The 24,393-nt window shown below is 44.6% G+C and overlaps 1 protein-coding gene across 2 annotated transcripts in view; it reads left to right on the top strand.

Annotated features, from left to right (window-relative positions):
* The window catches only part of ZCCHC7 (zinc finger CCHC-type containing 7), a 122,882-nt gene that overhangs the window by 33,418 nt on the left and 65,071 nt on the right, over positions 1–24,393 (top strand). The window lies entirely within an intron of this gene.

Raw genomic sequence — 24,393 nt, 5'->3', positions numbered from 1 at the left:
TTTAAATGCTGGGAAAAATCACAGAAATAACTAGCACTAAAGAAAAAAATTGAAGTACTTAGAACAATAAAACCCAATGTTAAAATTGCCCAGGCATTTAATTAATAATTTGAACAGTGTGCAGTGAATGAGACGGAAATACGCAGAAAGGCTTTGGTTCAGCAGAACACTCAAACATGTGCTTAACTTCAAATGCATGCTTATGTCCTCTAGATCTAGGATTATTCTCGTTGAAAGTAAAGCACAACGTAAACGTTCGCCAGTTGGTGGCCTGGGCATTTCAGCCTTGCCTGCGGGCACAGGCGAGCTGGCACTCCCAATACTCAGACTTTGGGTTATTAGAGGGCTGCGTGTCGCTGCAACGAGAAGTATTTTGGTTCATCGTGACAGTATAGGAGTGAAAGAGCAGCACGGTCATGGGGCAGTAATTTTTAAGAAAGAGAGTATTTGCTCCACTTGTCACAGCCCCTGCAGCCCCCGCGGTCCTGCCAGGGTCCTGACGCTGCCGTGGGCAGCCACGTAATGGGAAATTGCGTTTCCTTGTGTTCCACAGGAGGCAATGCGACAGCCACACAGGCAGGCTGAGGTTTTGAGAGATCTTGATTCTTGATGTTCTGTTTTAAATTCTAACAGAACATTCATTTAAAGCTTTTGTTTGGGTCTAGTAAAATACTGTAAAAAAATAAAACCCCCACCCAGATAAAGGTGATGCGCTCTGGTTTTGTTCAGCAGTAGCTATCAAAAACTGCTCCATGCGGTGCAAGACCACAGTCCAGGGCAGCTGCTCAGTCAACATTAAGGTAGTACGCTTCCTTTTTTACATTTGCTGAATCGTGTTAATAAAATCCAGAACGTAGTACACTCTAGATAATACTTGTTTTCTTTTCACTGCTTGTTATATTTGATACGGAGTGGTATTAGTGAAATCAAAAACTGTATTGTAATGTTCCCCTTTTTTTTTCCAAACCATTTCTATCTCAGGTGGATGTATATTGGCTTATCTCTTTAAGACACGTAAGCAGACTTCTCTTCAAAATTTGGACAGAACTTTTTAACCTGGTCAGCGAAGAATTACTTTCCTCACTTAACAAAAATCATATTTTTTCAGCTTATCAGCAACAGTTGAAGGAAATCTAAATACTCTACTCCTTTGACTGTATTAGATTGCTGCCTGAACATCATGTGAGGTGAGTCTCTGATTTCTAGCTGCTGCTGAAGAAGATGGCACAAGAGACAATGAGCATCATCTGCAGCCTTTGCAAGACATTCTCCTCTAACATCAATAAGCCAGTTCACCAGGAGACAGAAAAATAAGTCGGGGATCCTGTGGCTTTAGAGTGAAGCTGTGCCTCCTGGAAAGTATTGGTAGCTGGGGAAAGAAGGTATAAAATCCTGTCCAACACATGCATGCACACTTTTACTTTGTAAATGCAGCTGGTTGCACTGGTGAAAGGCAGTGCCTTTCTTCTGCTGCTCCCCACTGTACGCTGCCTTTCTGATCCAGCACACTTGTGCAAAAGTGTGATACTGGTGCAGGAGACAGGCACTTGTAGCTGGACCTGATCAAGGTGAGCTGTCGATCCCTGTCCGAGGTAGGGCAGTGAGCTCTCCTGTGTTGATGGTGTAGGTAGGTGCAGCGATGGTACCATGTGTTGCTGGGCCGTGGTGAAACAGGTTTTAACCACAGGACTTTCAGAATTTATGATTTTAACTGGAACTTAAAGGTCTTAACGTCAGGTTGTAGTTTTAAAGCTGCTGCAGTCTCTAGACTATTGCAGTGTTTAAAATATGCCAGTGTAAAATGGCCACATTGATTTTTTTTTGAAACAACATTTACCTTCCTAATCTAGACTCTGAATTGCAGGGTGTAACCTTTGCTGAAACACACCATGCTAAACTAGCCATTAAACGTTTTGCTGTTGCAGGAACAATTGTTTAACAAATAAAATAACGTATGAAAATAACACAGTTTATTAAATTCCTAGAGGAAAAAAGCGACAAATGAGTCTTAATTACTATTTTTTAGTAACAGAAGTGAAACAACTTCACAAGTATTCTGTTTTTAAACCTGACTTTCCTACAGTCTTTCACATACAGCCTGCATTTACCCTTGCAAGGGTAAACAAGACCCTTTAGGGTCTCTGTCATTTTCAAGTTTAAAAATTAATGTGTTATTAAAGAGAGCAGCAACTTTTAGCTGCAGTCTGAGGGAGTACTGGCATCATGTGGCTGAGGACGTGGAAATGGTGTTGCAGAGCTGTGCACTGAAGAGTTTATGCAGTGTATGCATGCTCTGGTACCACACAATAATTACAGATGCCCACAAAGACAAATTAACGTGATTATTAGGTTTAGTACCAGGTTGGTTTTGTTTTTTATGAGCAGTGCTGATCTGCAGAAGGGTACCTTGCAGCACGCAGGGTTTGAGTGCCCGGGCACGAGGCGAAGCATCACCTGCAGCTTGCAGAGGACGGCGCAGGGTTTGCAGGGTGTGCGGTGTTTGGTCTGCACGCTGCTCTTCAGTGTCAGTACTTCTGCATCTGCAGCCAGCTAAAAGGTGTGGATGCTTTAAAACTATAATAATTGACAGTCTTCCAGATGTCTGCTGTCAGTTTCTATTCATCCTGACATAAAAAAAAACCTCCAAACATGCCGTAGCTGTGCATAATTTATAAATGTCGTGCATAAGACTATATGGATCTCATTTTAAAATTAAGATGAAAGACACTTGTTTCTGGCACTTTCTTGTAACAAAGTATTTTAGGGTGTTTCTGTAGATGGGAGCTGAACTCTGTATTTCATCTATTTAGATGAGTGCTGCTTCTGTCACAGCAGCATTTACATAAATAAGTGTATCATCTGTGAACCTCTGAGTCTGGACGTTAATACCAGATTCTAAAAGCGGTCAGCTAAGGCACAGAGAAGTTAGGTGGTGGGACAGAGCTTGCCGACATGTCTGTAGGAGAGCCAGGAAATGGATTAACAGAAAAATCACACTGTTTCTTTCCTAAGATATTTTAGATTTTTTTGGTGTGGCTTTTTATTTTAGTGTAGGAGAAATATGAGAGGTTTTTCATGTTGTGCCTTGATCTCAGCGTATCCAGACATGCAACTTAGACTGGCATGAAGCAGACAGGAGTAACCTATGTAAATCTTTATTGGCTTTTTTTGTAGGAAAGAGGTGGAGCTTATTTTTTTCCCCTGTCACTCTTAATGGTGTTATCCTAAAATATGATGGATTTATAAATATGTTTAACATGCCTTTCCTTTTTTTGTCTTAGTTCTTTGCTCCTAACTTGCCGGCGCAGTGGCTGAACAATAAGCTGTGTGGTGTGACAGGTAAATTTCACAATTTACCTGCTGTAATAGTGTGCTCTGTACCGCCGTTCAATCATCTCAGAATTTTACTTGCCTGATTAGTTGAGTGCAGCAGATTTTCAATTTAAATGTAACTTCATCTGCTTGATTAAAAATGTAACAGAATATTATCTGTTGCAAATAAATTTCAGAGGAAGAGATGATTTTGCCTGTTTAAAAATAACATCTGTTTATATTGGCTGGGAGCAGATGATTAATACCTCTCTAATTTCGAGGTTTACCAGTCCAGCTCACCTGTCTCTTTGCATGGATAGCTGAAATTGATGGCTGTCGGGTATAAACATTTACCTGTTGATGTTTATTTGATGGATTTCTTTTTTAAGGATAATATAGAATCCCATCATTGGGCATTCATTTATTTGCTGCTCATCAAGATGATTGACAGCTTTGCCAGCAACGTAGAAAAAGGTTTTCCTTCCTGGCACACGCAAGAGAAATTTACTTCTAAGTGATAAGTGCCTCGCAGAAGAGAACAGATTTCTGAGATTTTTCACTTCCAGCATTTATTTTAATTGTGCCGAAGGGAGGCTCAGGGTTGGCGTGAGCCTGGCAGGACGTAGCGGGAGGTGGGTGTCTGACAAATCGCAGGGCGATCCTGCAGCTGTTTTTTCGTGAAGTGACGGCTTGTTTAAGCTGCAGAGCAAAAAACAGGGAATCTCCTGCCAGCCGGAAAGGCGGCGATCTCCAGCAGCGTTTAACCTGAGCGGTCAGGTCTGCAAGAGTTTTTTGCCGGCTGCTGGGTGCGCCTACACCTACGAGGGTCCCAGCTGCTGGGAACGTGCAGGGAAACCGGGGCTGCGGAGCTCGTCTTTCCATGGGATCACCATGGGATCGCTGCCGCAGCCAGTCCCAGCCACCGGCCGCGGCTCTGCCCAGTCCCTCTTGCGCCCGCTTTTCGGCGAGACCCCTGGGCATGAGGGTGGCCGGGGGGGGGGGGACGGCTGCCACTGCCATGCGGGACGCGAGCTCTGCTCCGGCTGGGCACCGCGCACTGCCCCGACACCTCCATGCGCGCTCGCTCAGCGCCAGGATTGAGGCTGGAAGTTGAAGGGCTGCAGCTCCCAAGAAGGACGGGAGCAAACGTGGTTCCCCGTAAAATGCGATAGATCGTCAGGACTGAAAACCGGGGGGGCGGTCGGGACAGTGCCACCGCCTTCGGGCGCGGGGCGGTTGTTCCCCATAACCAGCGCCCGTTCTGTCTTGGTAAAACAGAGCTGCACACGCATCCCACCCCCAAGATGGTACCTGGGGTGCAGTACGGAGAATCACGGGAACGGAGCTCGCGCTGGCTTGCGAGACTGATCGTTTATCTCCACGTTTCCCAACCTGTAACAGAGGCTTAAAAGTAGCTGCCCAGCTTTGTAAAGCATGTGTGCTTTATGAGTGTTGGCGTTGTTTTGTTTCTGCTGGCAAAAAGACATTTTCTTCAAGTCTGGGGGTTTTTTGAAATGCAGAAATTAGATATTATGGAAGGATCTACAGTCATTTTATCTTGCTCCTGTCTCCAAACTATGAAAAAATAATTATTTCTATCAGAGGTCAAGGTGTATTTAAATCCATTTCATATTAAGGTAGCTGAGAAAAATACTGTAAACTTGCCTTTAACTGAAACCGAACAGTATGCACACCGGGGACCGGTCCTCTGTTACATCTACATGGCATCCACAGGATGGTGCTTGTGGCTCCTGGTTTTCAGCCACTTTGCCATGGTGGGATTTAAAACTGTGGTCAGATTGCTGTAAAGCCTATAGTGGACTGTTTGCTGCTGGAGGAAATAAATACAGTGGTCATCTACTGTTTTCTCCATCTTCCCTCCTCTTTTTTGTTCAAGGCTCGGGGTAGCCGGCATAGAAAGCAGTAATGCAATTTTTTCCCACTTATTCTTAGGAAGCCTGGGTATTCCCAGCCTTTCAAGACCCCACTACATTGTTCCCACAGCATAAAGTGATGACAGCTCTTCAAAGGAGTTAAGTGCTAAAATTCTAATGTAAAAGTCCGTGTGTGGTGAGGAAATGCCCTACCCTCACATTTCCTTGTGCTAAGGGGAGCCCCTTGTCCCTCCTTTTCAGTGGCACAAATCAAGTGTTATTTGTAGCTTACCTGTCAAGTTATTTTCCCTTCTTCTTGTTGGCAGAACACCTTGGAAAACTCGAGTTGTAAGTTTAATTCTTTTCCAGTGGCTTTGAAATGTCAAATATGCATTTATATAAAAATCACACTATTATAAGCTTGACCTTCTGTTGCTGACATTGGCAGCAAAGTTTTTTCTTCCCAGCTGCAGGATCTGCCCCCAGACACACACCTGACTTTCTGGCGAAAGTAACCCTAAATCAGGAGACCAGCCCTTGGTCTTCAACTTTTTCTTCTGCATGCCTTCAGGAATTTTTGGTGGACCTAATTGCACATGTGAATTTGTTTATTCTTATACTGTTATGTTCTCCTAAAACCTAGGTTTTTTAAAATACAGCCTTGATACTACTAGAGGCCTATGCAATTGTCAGCTCGAGACATGAATGCCTCTTATTTTACACCACTGTGAAAATGGCAAACCACGTCCAAATAGCTTGGAAAAAAACCTTTTTTTTTTTTTTGAATTGCCATTTGTTTTGTATTGTTTTGCCCTCTGTATTGTAAATACAGAAGAGTTCTATGTGCTGGGCATGTAAATAAACCTATTAGGTTTTTTTTTTAGTATAGTCTATTTCTCTTTATTATATATGAGTGAAAGGGTTATTGTATTTTTAGATCTAGAAGCTCAAGACTAATCCAGGCTGCGTGGAAAACAAGGGGGTGTACTTCAGAGGATTTGCTGAAGTTCCGCTATTGTTGGTCCGCGAGGTCTCAAAACGCTGTTTCAATAGGCCTAGATGACCTCATCTTTCGCAGCTCGCTAATCCACAACCTCCATTTTCACAACGTCTTAGAAAAGTTTATTTAAGGAGACTTGCACTGGAATAATAGGTGATGCTTTGCATAAGTCATAAAGTCAAAGTTAAACAAGTACATCTATGTTGTACTTTGTATACTTAACACTGAAGAAAAAAATTACAAAATTTGCTCTTTGACTAAATTTTTACAATAATGTTTTAATTTTATGCAGTTACATTAAAACTTAAAGCAGCCTCGTGCAATCCGTAATAGTACTTCAGTTTAGTATTTGTGGTTCAATTTTGAAATATGTTCACTTCTTGTTCAGTCAATGCTAGGAAAAAGCAGTGAATCTGTCTTTTGGGGGGAAATCTTACTCCTTGCGCGCTTATTCTTCTGCTTGAAACCTGAGGGAAACCCTTGCCATCCAACTATTGTCATGGTTGCTGAGGTGCGTGGCGGAGGCGTTAAGACAGGTCCCACAGCCCCTTGTTGCAGGTCAGGTTCGTGATGCCTGTGCATCACCTGGAAAACCTCGCTGGCTGGTGGCAACGCGTGCTGGTGGACACGCTGCCCTGCAGACGTCTGCCAGCTGCGGTAACATGTTTTCCCGTTAATGCCATGAAGAAGTCCAGAGAAATCTGAAGGACCTTGAGCTCATTCTCATGCTTCCATGAAAAATTATGTTTCTGGGAAACAAGCAGCGCCCAGTTGCAGAAGCGGGGGAAGGTAAATGGAAACAGGGTAGATTTAGATTAGACATAGGGAAGAAGTTCTTCCCTGTGAGGGGGGTGAGGCACTGGAACAGGTTGCCCAGAGAGGTTGTGGCTGCCCCATCCCTGGCAGTGTTCAGGGCCAGGTTGGATGGGGCTTAGAGCAACCTGGTCTGGTGGAAGGTGTCCCTGCCCATGGCAGGGGGGTTGGAACTAGATGGTCTTTAAGGTCCCTTCCACCCCAAACCATTCTGTGATTCTATGAAGATAATGGCTATGCTGTTTTCCTTCAGGCCTCCGTGCTGTCCCGCCGTCCTTCTTTGGCAAGAGGGTTGAAAAACGCCTGCTGTCACACCACAGTTGTGATCAGATTACACGAAGTATGGGATGAACTGCCCAGGTGTCAGCTCTTTGCAGCAGAGCTGGGAGTACTTTGTCATCCTTGGGTCTGCGGCTCATGTCAAAACCCTCCCGACCTGCGTCGTGACTGTGGCTGGGCAGGAGCGGGTCATTCTTCTGGTGTGGATTCTGCTACTGCAGCTTCACCCAGCACCCAACCACCTCTGCCTCGGTCGATCTGTCCGCGAAGGTACCGGGCTTCCAGCGTGGGAGTCGATGGAGGACAAAGTCCTCCTCCCCAGGGGAACATCTCCCCAGCGAGTGCCTGTCCTCTCGGTGGACCTATGGGTACGACATCAGCACTGAGGAGCTCCAGAAACCTCTTCAGCAGAGAGCTTCCTCTGGATTTACTGGGCAGGCTGTGTTTTTTTATAATCTAGCAGAGGAAACGAGTTTACCTGAGACACTCCTTCACCCAGTGCTTTGAACCACGTGCCGGTGATGGAAGGCACAGGGACGCTTCTGCAGATCAGCTGGAGTTGTCTGTGGGTACTGAGAAATGGCATCCCTCTCTAATGGTGACTGGACGAATATCTTTTTACCACCCCTTTTAATTGAAAGATTCTGCCTGTTTGTGTTGCAGAGAAGAGATAATGCTCTGTAGAGGTACTTGCTTTTAATTTTTTCAAGGAATTGGAATCTAGCTACATGCTACATAAAACTACCAGTAAGAGTGAATTATAGAAGAGAAAAAAGGCAAATCAGACCAGCAAAACCATTTTAACGGTCGTACTCCAGAATATTGTTAGGGTCACTGATAAGCAAGAGGTGTGTGGGATGTGCGGTTATTTGACCAGCCTCAGAGCCATAAAATAGGACTTGGAGGTTAAAAAGCTGAAGTAAGCATCACCAAATAAACAATTAGAGTCAAACGTTGATCCCCTTATCTGTCAATCATGCCACCAAATTCTATAGCCATTGGATTGGCAGTCAGACCATGAAATATTAGTATTTTCATTCTGATGGATGCCCAGAGCGAGGTGAGGGAGGCATCTGTGTGGCTGTGCCTCGTACCTGGTTTGGCTCCGTCCTGAACCTCTTACGAAATCCCAGAGTCGCGTTCCTGCTGGCACCCTTTTCCCTCACCTCCATGTCCTTCCCTGACCTTTTTCATCCCTTTCTTATCTCTCCTTTGATTTCAGCCAGAGGATCAGATTGAGCGGCGTTGGTCCTGTGGACCCCGGGATGGGGTGTTTGCCGCTTGCTGCGCTGCTGTCTCTCTTCCCATGCCCGGAGCCCAGGCACCCAGGTTTCCATTCTGGGAATGCCACCTTCTGCTTGCTGGGAAGACGAGGCTGGGGTTTGCAGCTCTGGTCCCTTCCGTCCCAGTCCCTATCTCTGTGTGTCACTGGAAGGGGCATTCGCTGTTGTGCCCGTGACGTCTCCCATGTGGGGGTGGGATGTAGGGGAAGAGGCAGCTGCCTGGGGACAAAACATGACAGATGTCTGGCTGCGGCAAAATTACACTTTCTGTTGAGAAATGCTGAGTTCCGTGGCCTCTCTGAGAAAAAAATGAAAAAGCTTCAAACCTGTGGAGTTAAGGAATTTGAGATGAATTTGTTAATTCCCACATTCAAATCGTCTTGTTGCAGACTCAAGGATGCCAGATCCTTCAAATACTCTTCTCAAAGTTGTGATGACAGGCTTGCGTTATTTTATGAACTGAATTACAGTATGGAGGGCGAGGTGAACACCGTAACAAAATTCATGGCTGCGTAACTCAGTTATGGTAGGCCTTGTTAAAATGTCACTGGTGTTTTTCCATTGATTTGGTTTTGGTTTTGCCGTATTTTTTTTAGTCCACTTGAGTAGTATTACAGTAAATGTTCATGTAGTTTGAATTTCTTTAGTTGAACATGGTTTTTGAGTGTCCAAGGTAAGAAGGGCTGTATTGTAATAACATATAGCTATAGGTTATTGTTCATAGCCTTTTATTGTTTTGCAGTTTGAACTGGACAAGGGGAAGCTCTCCTTCTGCAGTTCCCCTCACACACTGTTGTTTTTACCAATGCTAGCACAGTCTGAAGATTAGGAAAGCGTTTGCAGCCTTGACATTTGTTTGAAAGTAATTTTACTTATTTTTTTCTACAAATTTTACTGGTAAAATCATTACTAGGATTTTACAACTCCTTGCTCATAAAGCAGCATGCTATCTCTTCTGCATGCTGTATTCAGAATTGCTGATTTTTACTGTTTAAGGTTTGTCTCCTCAATTGGTGTGAAACTACTCTAAAACTTAATGGGTTTTGGTAAATACGATTCTTCAGATGAAATGATGTTACTTCTCTTGTTGGCCAGAAAGTTGCAGATTTACGACCTGCTGCCTTAAAAACCCACCCAGGAGGCACTGGTGGGGCTTTGTGGCTTCCCAGATTTACATTAGTTTCCACGTTATTTATAGGGGATCGGGAAAACTCATTCATCCGTTGCAAAAAAGCTGTTTCTGAAACTCCAGCTTCCTCCGTTTAGGGCCACCACAACAAAGATACTTTTTTTTTCCTTTTCACACAATAGTGCTTTGCGCAGCTCTCACCCTTGCTGTTCCCTGATGTCCCGGCAGGAAGAAAAAGTCAGTTTTCCGTCGGGAAGGCTGCAGACGGCCGGGACGGGGCCGGCTGGCGGCTGCTGTGCCCGACGGTGTCCGGCAGCCGGGCGGGCGATGGCAGTGTCCGCAGGCATGTGCCATCCACATTTTGCCACCCCAGTGCCTCGCTGTCCTCCGCAGGCGCTGCCGATGTCCTCTCCCGATGGCCAGGGAGGGGACGGCGGGGACGGCGGGGGGGCTGCAGGTTTTTGTTCTGCACCCGTCTGAATATCCACCCCTTTTTTTACTTCTTGCTCCCATGCAAGGTGCCGTGTGAAAACCCAGAGAAGGTAAAGAGGACGTGGGGTGACGAAATCACCCCTTTCTGAGGCTGACGTTTTCAGGGGAATAGATGCCCAGGACAAACAGAATACGCTCTGTGTAATAGCTGTGAGAAATAGATTTTCATAAACTTTTTATCCAAAGTAACAGAATTCTTCTATGCAGTGTAAATGGTGTTAGGAAAATGTAAAGTTCATTAACAAGCTGTGTATTTTTTTATCCACTTGAATGTAATTTAGAGATTATATACTGTAATAGGATTTATAACATTATACTGTTTAATCTTTATGGTTTTACAAACATGTTAAGTACAGTTGGCAGAACCTGCCGCTTGCCTTCAATGTAAGGGTGCGCTAACATAAGAAAATAAGCAACACATGCTTATCTACAGAACTTTTGTTGCTTTTATTGGCATTAATGGAATTAAAGAAATCTCTGTAAGCGGTGTAGAATACAAACCTGACGTATTCAGCATCTTACTTTCAAGGATAAGGTAGTCCTGCTTTGAAGGAAATCTGTATGAGGTATGGGGGGGGGGGTATTTGTATCTTTATGTCAGCAAGCTGCTGTGCTTGAGGATGGGTTTTAAAGAGACTTAGCAATTACTCCATTAGCTAGGGAAAAAGACAGTATTTCTCTTGAACCAGAGGAATAAAAGTTCTTTACCGTCTTGCAGTATATGAAGCTATAAACTAAATCGTTTGGGAACAGGTAATTTCTCATTTACAGTCTAGAGGTATAAGCAAAGTGAAAGAACAGATATTTGAGAAAGGCCAGTGAAAGCAGAGGGTACTGTGCCAGATGATGTAGTACAGCACCCTTTTTAATGAGTATTAAAATGCTAGTCCAACTCAAGCCATCCTCCCTCAGTACAAAATACTTCCAGGCATTCCTTTATGCTTTTGTGCTTTCTAAAATAATCTTTTTTGTTTGCTTTTTAACCCTCAAAGTATCTCACAGAGGTAAGCCTCTGTAGGTTTTCATATTACTGAGAATTCAGAACTTCATCTGCCCCTTTCTTGGGAAGAAAAAAAAGGGGGAGGGGGGGACTTTCCAATAGACCTAATTTGGGGGTACCCCATGTCCCTTGGTTTTGGCTGGATGCAGAAAGCTGTGCACTTTATTCCTGTCCTGAGCAGCTGGTCAGAGATTGGCGACACAGCCAGATGGTCTTGCCAGGTATTCCTTGTCCTTAATAAAATGCTGATTATGTTCACTTTGTGGTGAGTTGCAGTCACGGATAGTAATTAAAAGAGACATGGTAATGCTTCATCTGTGGTTGTCGTGTTGAGTATGAACCATCTTATTTGGGAAAAGAAAAACCTTCCAAACTGTACCAGTGGTCGTTTTGTTGGTAGAAATTTGGATAAATGTGTTAGAGGAGAGTGTTAAGAAATGTGCTGAGTTCAGGGTGATGCACAGCCTTTTAGGAACATGCCTTTACCTGAGGACAGTTGTGTGCGAGCTAGTTATTAAACTGTTAGAAATATAGCGGTAATGTAGAAATACGAGTTGTATTCACGTTCTGTCATTGTATTTTCACAACAATTAATCAGACATTACACCCTCAGAGGCTGATTTTGAGACACAGTGCTGGTTTTTGCCCCATTTAAGTCTACATTGAACAATCATGGAAACACTATTGGTCTGCTGAAATACAGGATATTTTTGAGAGAGGGATGAGAGATAAGAATTTCTGTGTCATTGACAAGGTGTGTCTTGTTAAATATAAAACACGGTTTCGATATTAATCCCCTGTAGCTTATTATAAAGCAGATAGTACTGACCTTAAGAGCTTAGCCTACGCCAAGGGCAGGTTGCTGCCCTTCACATGAAGAACAGAAGCAGAACAAGTGTTGTCTGTTCAGCTCAGCAGGCCTTTTTGCGAAGTGGCAGAAATTAGGGAAGTTTAGAAGCTGGGGATAACTTTTCCTTTTTCTTCCACCCAGAATGGCTTACAGCTCATGAGCTTTTGCTTTTTAAAAAATAAAAGCAGTATGTAATGTGTCTGTCAAAAGCACTGAGTAGCCATCTAGAGAGACGGGTACCCGCCTTGCAAAAATCAAAAGTCAAAGCCACTTCTACACTAAAAAACGTGATGCAGAGCGTTAGTATTTAGAGGTGGGAGAGGGGTGCCTGTGTGCCGCCCCTCCGAGCGGGTGCCCTCGCTGCCTTCCCCTTCCTCGTGCAGCGCGGGGGCTCGCAGGGCAGCCCAGATTTGAGCCAGCCTCACCTCTGCGGCATGCTGAGAAAAGAGCCGACATTCCTTCCCCGGCACAGCCTTTGTCCGGGGGCTTACGGGGGTCGCCGGACCCCTGGAGCAGCCGCGTATGGCAGCTCCTTGCCTCTGCAGCAAACGCTAGCTTCGCATTGACTTGCACAATAACTTGTCCTCCTCCGCCCCTGAACCATATGCTTCTCAGCCAGGTCCTTTCATCGCTCAGAAAGGTCAGATGGGCTGAGGCTAAGCTCCCCACATCAGAAAAAAAAAAAATAACTTGGAGAAAGACATCCAGAAATAAAACAGGCATGTGAACAGTGCGGCTTCAACAAAGATATCCATTTGTCAGTAGATGTCACCCCATAAACCTACCTAAAATGTCCTTTTCTTTCTCCCATTTCCCCGTATAGCTTTTCTTTAGTTTTTTACACAAAACGTCAACTTTTTAGCATTTGGGTCTGTTCCTTAGAATGGATCTTTTATTTGCGTAAAATAAGCTTTGGGTGTTTATTTAGATGTTCACTGAAACTGTGTGGAGAGCAGTAATTGTGTTGTACTAAAGAATTAATCCATTTAGTCATGGGAAGCACTACTTAGCCTTTTTTTCTTTTTTCGGTGTAACAGGCAATTTTAAGGAATTACAACTTAAATTTGGAAATTTAGTTTAATAATGGTACTGATAAACTTGCTTTCGTTTGGGGGAAAAAGCAAACCCCTTCTATAATACTGTTTGCTTATTTTCAGAAGAATCATTGATTTCTGTAAAAACATATTTTAGTGCTTCTGTTCCTTTTATTTTTCAACTTCTAAACAGACAACCTTCTTGTGAAACAGATGCTTCAAACTATTTTATGGAGACTGCTAAGCCAGCTTAGGGAATCTTAACATTTAAGCATATAATTGTCTACTTAGAGGCCTAGACTGGTAAAATAATGTACATAGCTTGCTGTATCTATTGTATGTTGCCTTTCACTGGCATTAAAGCAGTCATGCTTGGGGTTTTTTTGTTGGGGTTTGTTGTTTGTTTTTTTTAAACCTCCCTGAATATGTTCTGGATCTCACTGTACGGTGCTGCTGTCTCTGTTGGAAACGCAGCAGGGAACCATTTGTTTACTGGCTGTTAAAACCCCTTCCAGCGAAATTTCAGTGCGTCTTCATTGGCCTTGGGAGCGTCCAAGGGAGAGCATTAAAACCTGTGGACGGTGGTGGGTCTGGCTGGCCAAAGCATGTCCCCAGGAGCGGCTGGTCCCCAAAGGGACCAGCAAACTCCCATCCATCGGTGGGCTGCGGCACAGAGAGGGACCGGCACTGCCCTGCGCGGAGTGGAGCAGGGGGGGACATCAGGGCACAGGTGTCAGCATTTGGGGGGGACCACCTTCCACCCCTGAAGGCGAAGCGACCAATTCCCGTGGGGACTGAGGGGCTGAGGTGGAAGATGTTCCTGAACGTGTCCATAGTCTGTCCCTGGAAGAATAAACCTGAGGTTTTAGGGAGAGCATGCCTGGTACTCGGTCAGTCGAGGACTTCCTACACCTGCCCGTGGGCACCGGTGCAGATCAGTGCATCCAGGGGGACCTGACCTGGCGTGACGACTTCTGTCCTTCACAAAAATGCATGCTGCCCATCGTCCATGGGCCACCCTTGGCATCGCTGTATGAGGCTGGGTTGTCCCAGCTGTGTCTTCTGGCAGAACAGGCGGTATGTGCTCTGTTAAATATCCACCGGCAAACTGTGCGCTTTTTGCCCACTTCTTCCGTACATCTGTTAATTCTCAAAAACTGAACAGGCTTTTAATGGTGTTATTTAGTGCAGGTTGTGAAACGAGAGCAGGAGGTTGTAATCAACCATATTTGCTTTGCATAGAATTGATACACAGTGGGCTCTACCTTTTGTCCTCATGGCCTTTCACTTACACCTTTATATTTCATGGTTTTAGGAAAATGTTTAAAGTAACAGAAAATACATTAGAAATTGCAGCATCTGAAGTGCTTAGAGGTGATCAAATTGCAGCAGTGTTTGAATGCTGAAGTGTTTGGTGCTGAAACCCGATGGCCAGCTTTTCAGTTCTGCCTGTTTTCCCTTTGTACTTCTAAAATGGTACACAAGTAGAAGGAAATTCTTGAAAATATATCAATGAATGTGTTTATCAGCTAGTATGAAGCTGATGGAGTCAGCAGTTTGCCTGCAACATCCCGGTCTCTCAGAAATGGTAAGCTAAAACGCTTTTAAAATGAGTCTGTTAGGGCTAGACCAGAGCAATGTAAGGACTGGGAGCTGCAGCTGGATGCATTGGTTGTTCTTCTCCTATACCACGTGCATTGCTGGCACAAGAGAATTTCAACTCAATTTTTAGTATCTTCTTGTCAAATATAATATCTTCATTACAGTTATGCAAAAGCAGTACATCTTTTTTAGCCATGCTTGTACATTAAAAGTGTGTTAAACTCGGCATACGAAGAGGCTATCTGGCAAGAATAGAAAGGGTAAAAAGATAAGACATACAGGGTTATTTCTTACAGAAATGCAATTATTTTTGTTTTATCATCGATGAAGATTATTGCACCTGTCAGTATTTCTTGGAGTTGGAATCTGAATTTTAGGCATTTAAAATTGCATATGTATTTATGCTTTAAAATGTTATCATTATACAAAACTAAAATTTGCAAATGTGTTCAAACAGGATATATGTGATACTATATGGTAATCTCAAATACTTTTTACTTGCTGTTGTTAAATAAGGCCTCAAAAAGAGACAGTGGGACGATGATGAAGGGGCTGTGTAAAATCATGTGTATGTGGAGAAGAGGATTATTTAAAAGTTTTTGTTGTCTGTTCGGTGCAAGAACCTAGGCAGCATCCAGTGAAAGTGGTGTCTGAAACAAAGTCCTTCTTCAGGCTCCATGTCATTAAGCCGTGTAACATCATGCCACAAGATGCTCCGTGGGCTCAGAAGACTCACGAGGAGCTGCTGGCAGCGAGAGCAGCCGGGAGAGGTTTTGGTGCTCTTGTACTTCTCCCTAGGGGCTCGATCTTGGCCACAGCTGGAGACAAGAGTTGACCACAAATATTTGGTCTGAGCTCCTAAAGTTCTGTGCCCAAGCACCACGCAAGATGTCTCGAAGGTAGCAGGTAGCCCCGGCCCTTTGGAGGTAGAACAGAAAAGGCTGTTAACTGTGAAGATAGACAGTCACTGCGATTCGCTGCTTTTTACGTGACGTTCCTTTGCGTTACGCAGGGAGGTGGGCATGTTTGGAAATAGGCACTGCTGGGGCCGTGGTCTGTGAGCTCCGTGCAGGTTTGGAGTGCTACCAAGCAGGTGGTCCATGACGTCCATCCCCCATGCCGCGGCTGCTCGTCCTGGCGCCGGTCCGGTGCCGCCGTCTGGTGGGCCGCATCGCGGGAGCTGGTGCGGTTGAAGAGTGACCTGGCGTTGGGTGAAAATGGTCTCCAGAAGGTGGGCGAGAGCAGGCTGCATTGCATGGGGGTGGCTCGGAGGCACTGCTGGCATTTGAGGGACAGGGAGCTGAGTTCAGGGGCTGCTTTGTCCCAGGTGGAGGGTCCCAGCCTGCCACAGTCCCCCATGTGTGTTACGGCTGATCACAGCTCCGGGGCCCATTTGGAAGAAGCAGAAGTTGGTCTTCCCTTCAGTGGGACTTGGGCTCTCCTGTCCCAAAGCATCTCTGTTGAAGAGGTTGAGGGATCTTCCCAAACCAGTTTGTCCTATGAACTTCATCACCATGCTGGACACCTCTCGCTTCTGGGAGGTTTCCCATGCCTGATGGCTGTGTTGAAGCATAATGTTTGCAGTTCTTCCTTAAAATACTCCTCTGCTTCTTAGTCCAGAGGGCAAGAGGTTGGTTACTCCACATCCAAAATTGGTTTTGACATTTGCATCAGAGCAGATGGAGCAGGAGGCTCTCGTGCTGCTGCTGGTCGTCCAGTCCCAGTGCTGCAGCTGCGTGGCCATGAAGAGCTGCTTGAGTGTGGGCTATGAGTGGTCGAAGGGGGTTCAGTCACCCTGTTGAGATCCTGCTCGTCTGCTGGTTTTCCTTCTCTCCCTCTTTCCTAGGACATCTGTTAACGTTTCTGTTGCATGCCTCTCCATGAGTTGGTGGATAGTGGCTTTGCACAGCAGTAGTGGGGAGGCCTGCCGGTTTGCAGCAGCGATCTAATGAATCCTGCCTTAGTACAAAATGGGCTGTGGTCAGTCAGGGTGACAATACGAGCTGGTCAGATGCTCCAGTTTGGTCACGTTTCCTGGACAACCCGTGGTACCTGTGCTTTGGGTAGGAAGAAAGGTAGATGGGGTGCTCTGATGTGCAGCTGTAATGTCCAAAATCGGTAGCTTGTTCTAAATTAAAAAAAGAAAAAACAAAAAAAAGTCTAAAATTGGTCTCCTAATTAGACTTGGCTTTATTTAAAGGTTTGATATGGATTTGGAAATTCAGTTTCCCAGTACCTGTTTTTGAAATACCTAACCACCACATCTAGCTGGACAGTGCTGAGTACCCAGCACTGAAGCAGCACCTCTTCTGTAGTGGCAGGTTACTCAGTGCTGCCCACTAAAACATCATGTTGGGAAATATCTAGCTTTGATTTAAGAAATGGGTAGGGTGGTTGCAGGCTTTGTCCAGGCTTCACACTGGATATTTACTTCTTTTCTGCTTATCTCAGTGGGTTCACCATCCCATCTCCTGGCACTCAGTACAGGACACGGTGGACATTTCCAGCCAGCTTCAGGGAAACGGTGGAAGGTTCAATAACAGAGTCTTCTGACCGAATTCAAAGCTGTCTCAGAATCGCAGAGAATGGCTGGAGGCTCTCTCCCACTGGGATTTGTTCTTTGCTCCTGGGTGAGATCAGCCGTGGGGTCCTGCGGGCTCGCACGTCCAGTCTGAGAGCTGCTCACCTCTCGTGCAGAACGGGTGGAGGAGGCACTTTGCTTTCTCCCGCTGCCCCAAACGGGCATCTTTACCTCAATCTTGTTTTAGGTGATGGTGCTGGAACACAGGCTATGTACATGTGTACCAAAGCAGAGCTAACCCAAGACAAGGCAACTGAATGAAGTAAGAAACCTTCCCTTTTCACTGCTGCATCAACACAAAGAGGCAGACCTTGTCACAAAACCAAAGTGTTCTTTTAAAAGTCAGATTTTTTAAAAGTCAGATTTTTTAAAGTCTAACTAAGAAGCCAGTGACACTTCTGCATTTTGAAGCATTGACTTAGGAAGGCATGCTCAGGGATCACTCCAAAATTTCTCCTTCCTCCTGCTCGTTGTTTTATTCCATACCTTTTTAATAGCTTTTTCATCAGCAATATTTCCTTTTAAAAATTATTTTAATTATTTTAATGAGGTTTATTGATTGTTTTTGGGTAGTGCCCTGTGATTTGCTCAACAGAATTACAAAACAAGATGCAGCTGCAGCACAAAATAAGTGAAGTAAGGAAGAAAGGAGTGGCTAGAGAAGAAAGTGCCAAAATCTCTAGTCAAAGGCTCTTTCTGCTGCCTCACCAACGCAGCAGAGGGCAATCTATGTGCTCAGTTTATTTGGCTGCAGGTTAGAACTTGGAACAAGTGCAAGTGATTTGCCAGTTCCCCCATTTCTTCTTGGTGCCTCAGACAATTACCTTTGATTCCTTACTTGCAGGGAAAACTCCAAACGTTTAGTATACCTAAACCCGCCGCCCCTCATACAGTTTGTTTCACCTGTTTTAGACATTTGGAAGTTTGACATTTCAGCAAATGCCAACAGGCAAGTGTACTGAAAACATTGATTCTTTTTGCCATGCCCTGTTTTTTACTAAGCCTTTCTACCAAACTGGTTCACCTTAACTCTTGCGATTTGGGGTTTTCTTTTGGGCAGAGAGCAGTACAGAAGGTCGCAGAGCTGCAGTGAACATCCATTGGCGCTTTTCTGCTGAGAAGGGAGGTCATTCTGTTATTTATTCTTCCATTTTTTCAAAAGACAGCAGACTGTAATTGAAACCAAGTTGCAGCAACTTGTTAAACACTTCAGGACCAGCACCCGTTTTTATCCAGCGCTGATATTTAGACTGCAGCTGCTGCAGATAAACCCGAGGCCCCAGATGGTGGCTGTCTAATCCTCATGAGAATTCATGTCCTAGAGGCAGCTCTTATCTCTCCAGACCTGACATTGTCTGCAAGTCTACTATAAGGAGGAATAATATAAACATGCTATGCATGAGTTTCACTTCCTTGAATAACACAAAGACACAGGAAGTGAAGTTAAATGTTACAAGAATAGAGTTCACATTACCGAAAGTCTAGCTATTTTTATTACCCTAATAGGTAGCCGGTGGTTTGGGGGATAAGGTGCACACTCCAAACATCATATTGATTGTATTTTGCCGCTCAGAATTGCGGTATAGAGATCGTTTTAAAGAACATGTTTGCATTTGTTTTGTCTTTGCTGCTAGTCACCGTTAGCTCATCTGGGTAACTTTAAAGATGCCACTTTAAAGATGCTCTCGTCACGGCTGCGCAGGAGGTGGTGGAAATGTTCCGATCCTTCAGTTTTCCCAGTAGAACTGTATCTTGGCTTTCTCCTTCATCTCTGTTCTTCTGTGGCCACGCACCTATGTGACTGTCCCGGCAGGTATAGGATGGACGGGCTCTGCTCCTTTCCAGAGCCTGCGGGCGCCGCAGGGGGGGATGTTACGGCTCCTCCCAGCAGGCAGAGGGGCTTCTGCCTACTGATGGGAAATATCTCCTGTTACTTCTTTATTAAGTTACTTTGCTGCTACAGGGCAGGGATAATTGTGCACCTTCTTGTCTGTTTCCTTCCATGTATGCCTTTTAAAATAGTCTGTGTTAGGCTCCAGGTGACCCAACTTTATTTTTACAAAGTGGTGTTAAATCAGTTAATTCTAGCAGGTCCTGCAGGTATTTCTGTTGTGTTCGTGTATGACTTGACTTTATCTTGCCAACTGGAGGGTTCATTTTGATCTCCACAGCAGTTGTAATGGTGTATTTATTCACTGCCTGGGTAGGAGGAATTAGGAATGGAATAATTTCACAAGACCTACTTGCTTCACAAGTTGAAAGTTGCTCCCCATCTCCTTCAATGACAATGTGTGCTTGTGAACAAAAGGAGCTGCTAAAAAGGAGTGAAATCTAGCAGAGCTGTAGAGCTTAAAGTCCAACTATGCCAGTATGACCCTGCCTCAGAGGAAGCTAAGCGATAGTACTGACTCAAAAGCATCTAGTTAAATTTAAAAAAAAAAAAAAAAAAAAAAAAAAGAAAGAAAGAAAGAAAGAAAATCCAAAGTTGCCAGAATGGCGTTCATGGAAACAGGTTAACAGAGGTAAGTAAGTTTGGGAAGATACTTTAGAAGGATAAGTAAAAGGAATATTTCATTATTGTCAGAAGAGAAAATTTACACTGCTAAAAACCTAGCATGGCTACTTGTTTAGAGACCAGCCTTTCTTGAAAGATGTGTATTTACAGTATTTTCTGTACTATGAGTGTGATCAGCAAAGGAGGAATAGGAATATAGCAGAAAATACTGTAGCCTAATTTATCATCAGTGTGTTGGTATTTATTGAGTTGTTAAGCTTGTGCTGATTTTACGTTGTATATAATTTATGCTGTGCTGTATCGTTCCACTCAATACATGAAAATTTCCAGAGGCACTCAGGTTTCTAATGTTTCTTTCTGGTGCTATATAAGAGTATCTTTTCTTGCGTATTATACTACCACTGCTCTGGAACTGAAAAATAGAAGTGGTTCTGCAAAAATGTACATCTAAGTGTCTGTAACATTGCAAATGGAGTCATAATTTTGGGGGTTTCTTCTTTATTTAAAAAAGAGTGAGCAAAAGTTATTAGACTTTTCATTCGAAAACAAGCTAAAATCTTTTAACATTTTTTGCCATGTGGAAGAAGAGAATGAAAATCGCACACTAAACTGTTGACAGTTTTGGTCTAATTTAGGTCCAGCTGCACTCAGAAGAGAGCATATATACTTTTTTTTTCCCCATATTTTAAATAACTGTGTCCCAGCCAATAGCATGTTGCTGAGAATGTACATGTGTTGAAAGTCTCATTAGTCAGACTTATTTCGGTTGAAACTGTTTCATGAGGAACTACTTAATCTGTCTCATTTAATTTGGCAAAAACTGACAGTAGGCTTTAATGGTATCTAGTAAGAGCGGTACTAGCAAGCATTTATACAGTGGTTTTCCTGCCATGGAAGTTGTAATTAAACATAATTAAACCATAATTAGCAAATTTAGAGCTGTGTCCTGAAGTTAAGATTTAATTGCATTTTATCTCACTATATAGCAGTACTGATGGCCTTCCTAGGAGAGCCGTCCTCTTTCTGCTAAACCATCTATTGCCAAAGTCAGCTGGTCCACAGGAGTGGTCTCCAGAAGTATGTGCTGACTAACCTCTGTGGTCGTAGGTAGAGAGTTAGGTAGGTAGGATGCTCATGTAAGCTTGTTCACATAAGCTATTCTGGGTTGAACTGGGATGGTCGTAAGCTTTAATAAACATTTTCTTAATATTTTGTCTGTATATATAAAAAAACAAATTCCCTGAAGTTGATTACAGTTATACAGTTTGCTCATTAGTGATTCTGTTTGCGTCCCTAAATAATTATTGTTAGCATTATTTATACTACATACTAGCTTCCTGGGTGCACATTGTTGCGTTGCAATAGCTGTAGGAGCACAACAGAACGATAACCTCTCAAGAGCTGAACATACAAGATAAAAGATGTTTGAGATTAATATGCAAACAATTGAAAAACAATGGAAACAGAAGGCAAACTATACCACTTCTTGAAGTTGGCTTTTCTGTGTAACAAAACACTCAAAGACAAGAAATGTAAATGAAGGTGGCTATAACTACTGGGAGCACAAACATCATAGAATTTGTACATTATTAGTATGGAAAGCGAGCCAGGTATAGCGAGGTTTTATTCCCGATGTAATCTTAGAAAATAGGGTGCAGTAGGAATGAACTTCCCTGTTTGCACTTGAAAGATTTCTCTGTGTTCTCTTTAATTTTGACGGCATTGATATTCCGTTTGCTTTATGAAACCCTTTATTACAAACAGTTATGAATATGAACATCTCATTTGACTGCTGATGAACAGAGGGGAAAATCTAAATTAAAACTTTAAATACCACTATTTAATTACCCAAATGGCTTTGACTGTGTTAAAGAGTGCCTGGGATTATTCTGTTTTTCAATTTGTTTTAATGCTTCCTTGGTAAAAGCTGATGGATTCCCAGGCCCATTGCTGTCACTGATGAACTATATAAAGATAAATGACATTATGGTAAATTCCACTTAATGACACATTTTTAATTTTCAGAACACAGACATTTTCTGGCTAGTGAATGAAGGCTAATTACCTCAAGATCAGAACAAAATAACTCCTCATTTTGAAAGATAATAGAAAAGAAATGTTGCAGATTAATGATGCTATTTATCTTTAAAAGAAAAAAAATTCTATCTTTATCCTGATAGTGCTGTTCCCTGAGGAACATGGTTATAAAATGAATCTGAAGTCGCAACTTAATAGGTTATTAAAATTATTTGAGTGCGGGCTCCTCTGGTTCAGCCTTTCCATAAATTTAAATTGAAGGTCTGCTGTATTTCTAAAGAAAGCAGCTTGTTTACGAGACCACAGGGAGCAGATAGGTTACTGACAAAAGATGCACTTAACCCCATTCTGTATCTCCTTTTTTTAAGCCTGAATGGAACAGATATGTTTCAGAAATAGTGGAGAGAAAAGTTTAAAATGTCTGAATTATGTTACACTGGTACCTTTTATTTTCAGCGTGTGTCATTAGAAGAGTAAATGGGAATAAAGAACACAAAGCTAAATTTGCTGTGGGGATGTGGCAGTAAACATCATCAGCTACAAAATGCTGGAATCGGAGATTTTGTAACTGATTGCACAGATGATATGCTGTTAGTGCTTGCTGAGAGGATTTTGGCAGTGCATTTTCAACTTTAAAAAGCATGGGTAGAAAAACATTCTTTCCCGAGTGCGAGTTTTGCATGCATTCGTTTGGGCTGCCTTGCTCCGTTTCTTGTTGTTTCCAGCTAGATCACTGATAGCACTTCTTCTGTCCCTCTCCAAACTGAAGTTACAAGTGTGTCGTGAAAGCTTATTCCTGTCAGATAACCATTCTCCTGCAGAGAAATAAAATTTGGGAGTGTGAAAATGTAATTGAAGAAGGAAATTTTCTTCCATGAAAATATCTTTCACGTTACCTAGTCCTGAAAAGCTGGACTCTCGCCTGTACGCTGACAGCCACTCTACTAGAACACGTTGTGCGGGACGAAGTGCTCCTGCGTGGTTTTCCCAGCGCTGCTGCAGTTCTGTGAAATAAGGTTTGTGGCTTGGCCCCAGCAGAATTTACTGTCGAGTGGGAAGATGACAGGGGTGTCCTCAGCTGGCCAGGTCAGGTGGGAGAGTTCCTGGAGTCTCCAAGGCTGGAAGACAAAAAGGTAGAAGGAGATCCCGTTCGCTAGGTTCAGATATTGTGGGCTGAAGTCTTAACTGGGTTTTGGAGTTGGTTTATGGGTTTGGTTTTGGGGTTTTTTTTCCATTTCTGTTCACGGGGGAGAACGCATTGTTGTTTTCTCTCAACAAAGCTCAGCCGGTGATGATTTGCCGCAGCTCTGTCTGCAGAAGAGTGAGGATCTGCTCCTGCCACCTGCGCTGCTGGAGGCGACGGGGTTGAACGTTTCCCTCTGTTGTTTGCTGCAGCGCAGTGACGTAAGGGTCGGTCCTCTCCTCTCTCCACCGAGCTGCTCGTCCTCCTCTGCCTGTGGACAGGCGAAAGAGTTCAGTGTTCAAACGCAGCCTGGACTTCAGAGAGCTCCCTTCGTGTGCAGTAATTTTAATGTTTCCTGTCTCTCCAAGCACCTTGCCGCGCATCCCGGCTCGGTCCTGCTGCCTGTGGCGTGGCAGACCTTGGTTTCACGCCACAGGAGGGGCTGGTGGTCCCACCACGCGGTTTCTCCTCTGCGTCCTCCGCAGACAGAGCGGGGCTGTTGGACGGGCGCTCCCAGAGGCAGCCGTGGAGCTGCTGTGGAGCTGGTGGCATCCCTTTGCTTCTCCACATGCCACTAAATCGTTAAGTGAGGTAACGGGAAAGGAGGGAGACTTGACTCCGCTGCCTGCCGATGGCCTCGAGGGCCGCCCCGAGTTCCTCTCCAGCCACCAAGGCATGTCCATCCGTCCGTCCGTCCGTCCCCCGGCTGCTTTGACCCTCCTTGGGCATGCCGCTGCCTGCTCCCCGTCCCGGTGGCCCCTCTTGGTGGGCAGCAGATGATCTCCCAACCGCTGGCTTTGTCCTGGCGTCCCTCCGTTCCGCTGCACCTCCCCTGCGGCAGCTCGGGCAGAAGCCACCGTGCTTTCTGCGACCTGCCGGAGGTCGGTGCCGCCCACGGCCCAAAATCTTCGCCGGATCTCACGTTGCCGGTGCCCTGGGTGAGGGTCAGTGCCCCCTCTCACCTTCTGCTGCTTTCACCGCCTGCCTTCTCATCCCTCTTGCCCAAACCCCCTTAGGAGGTTCTGAAAACCCCTCCGTGGTGCTCCGTGACACCCTCCTTGGCCTCACACCTTAAAGCCTGTGGACCTCTGCCTGTCCATGACGGCTCCCCACCGCCTGCACCCCCACGGCTGCCCACCCACCGTGGGCTGTACCCACTGCCCACGGCTGCCTGCCGGGTCCCACAGACCCCACCGGTCCCAGAGCCGGGTCGCAGTGCCCACTCCCCATCCCATGGCCTCGCCAACCCCCTGCCTGTCCAGACCTAACTGGTTCCAGTTGCCCGAGGAGGAACTGGGCGGTGTCATCTCTCCAATAACTTCAGCGCGGAGGGAAGGATGGACTGAAGTTTCTCTAAGAAAAACGGGAAACTGAGGAAACAAAGGCAGGCTCGTACTGCATTTCGCCTG

This window comes from Accipiter gentilis, chromosome Z (assembly GCF_929443795.1).
Source record: "Accipiter gentilis chromosome Z, bAccGen1.1, whole genome shotgun sequence".
NCBI classification, from domain to species: domain Eukaryota; kingdom Metazoa; phylum Chordata; class Aves; order Accipitriformes; family Accipitridae; genus Astur; species Astur gentilis.
This window is presented reverse-complemented; position numbering and strand designations above follow the sequence as displayed.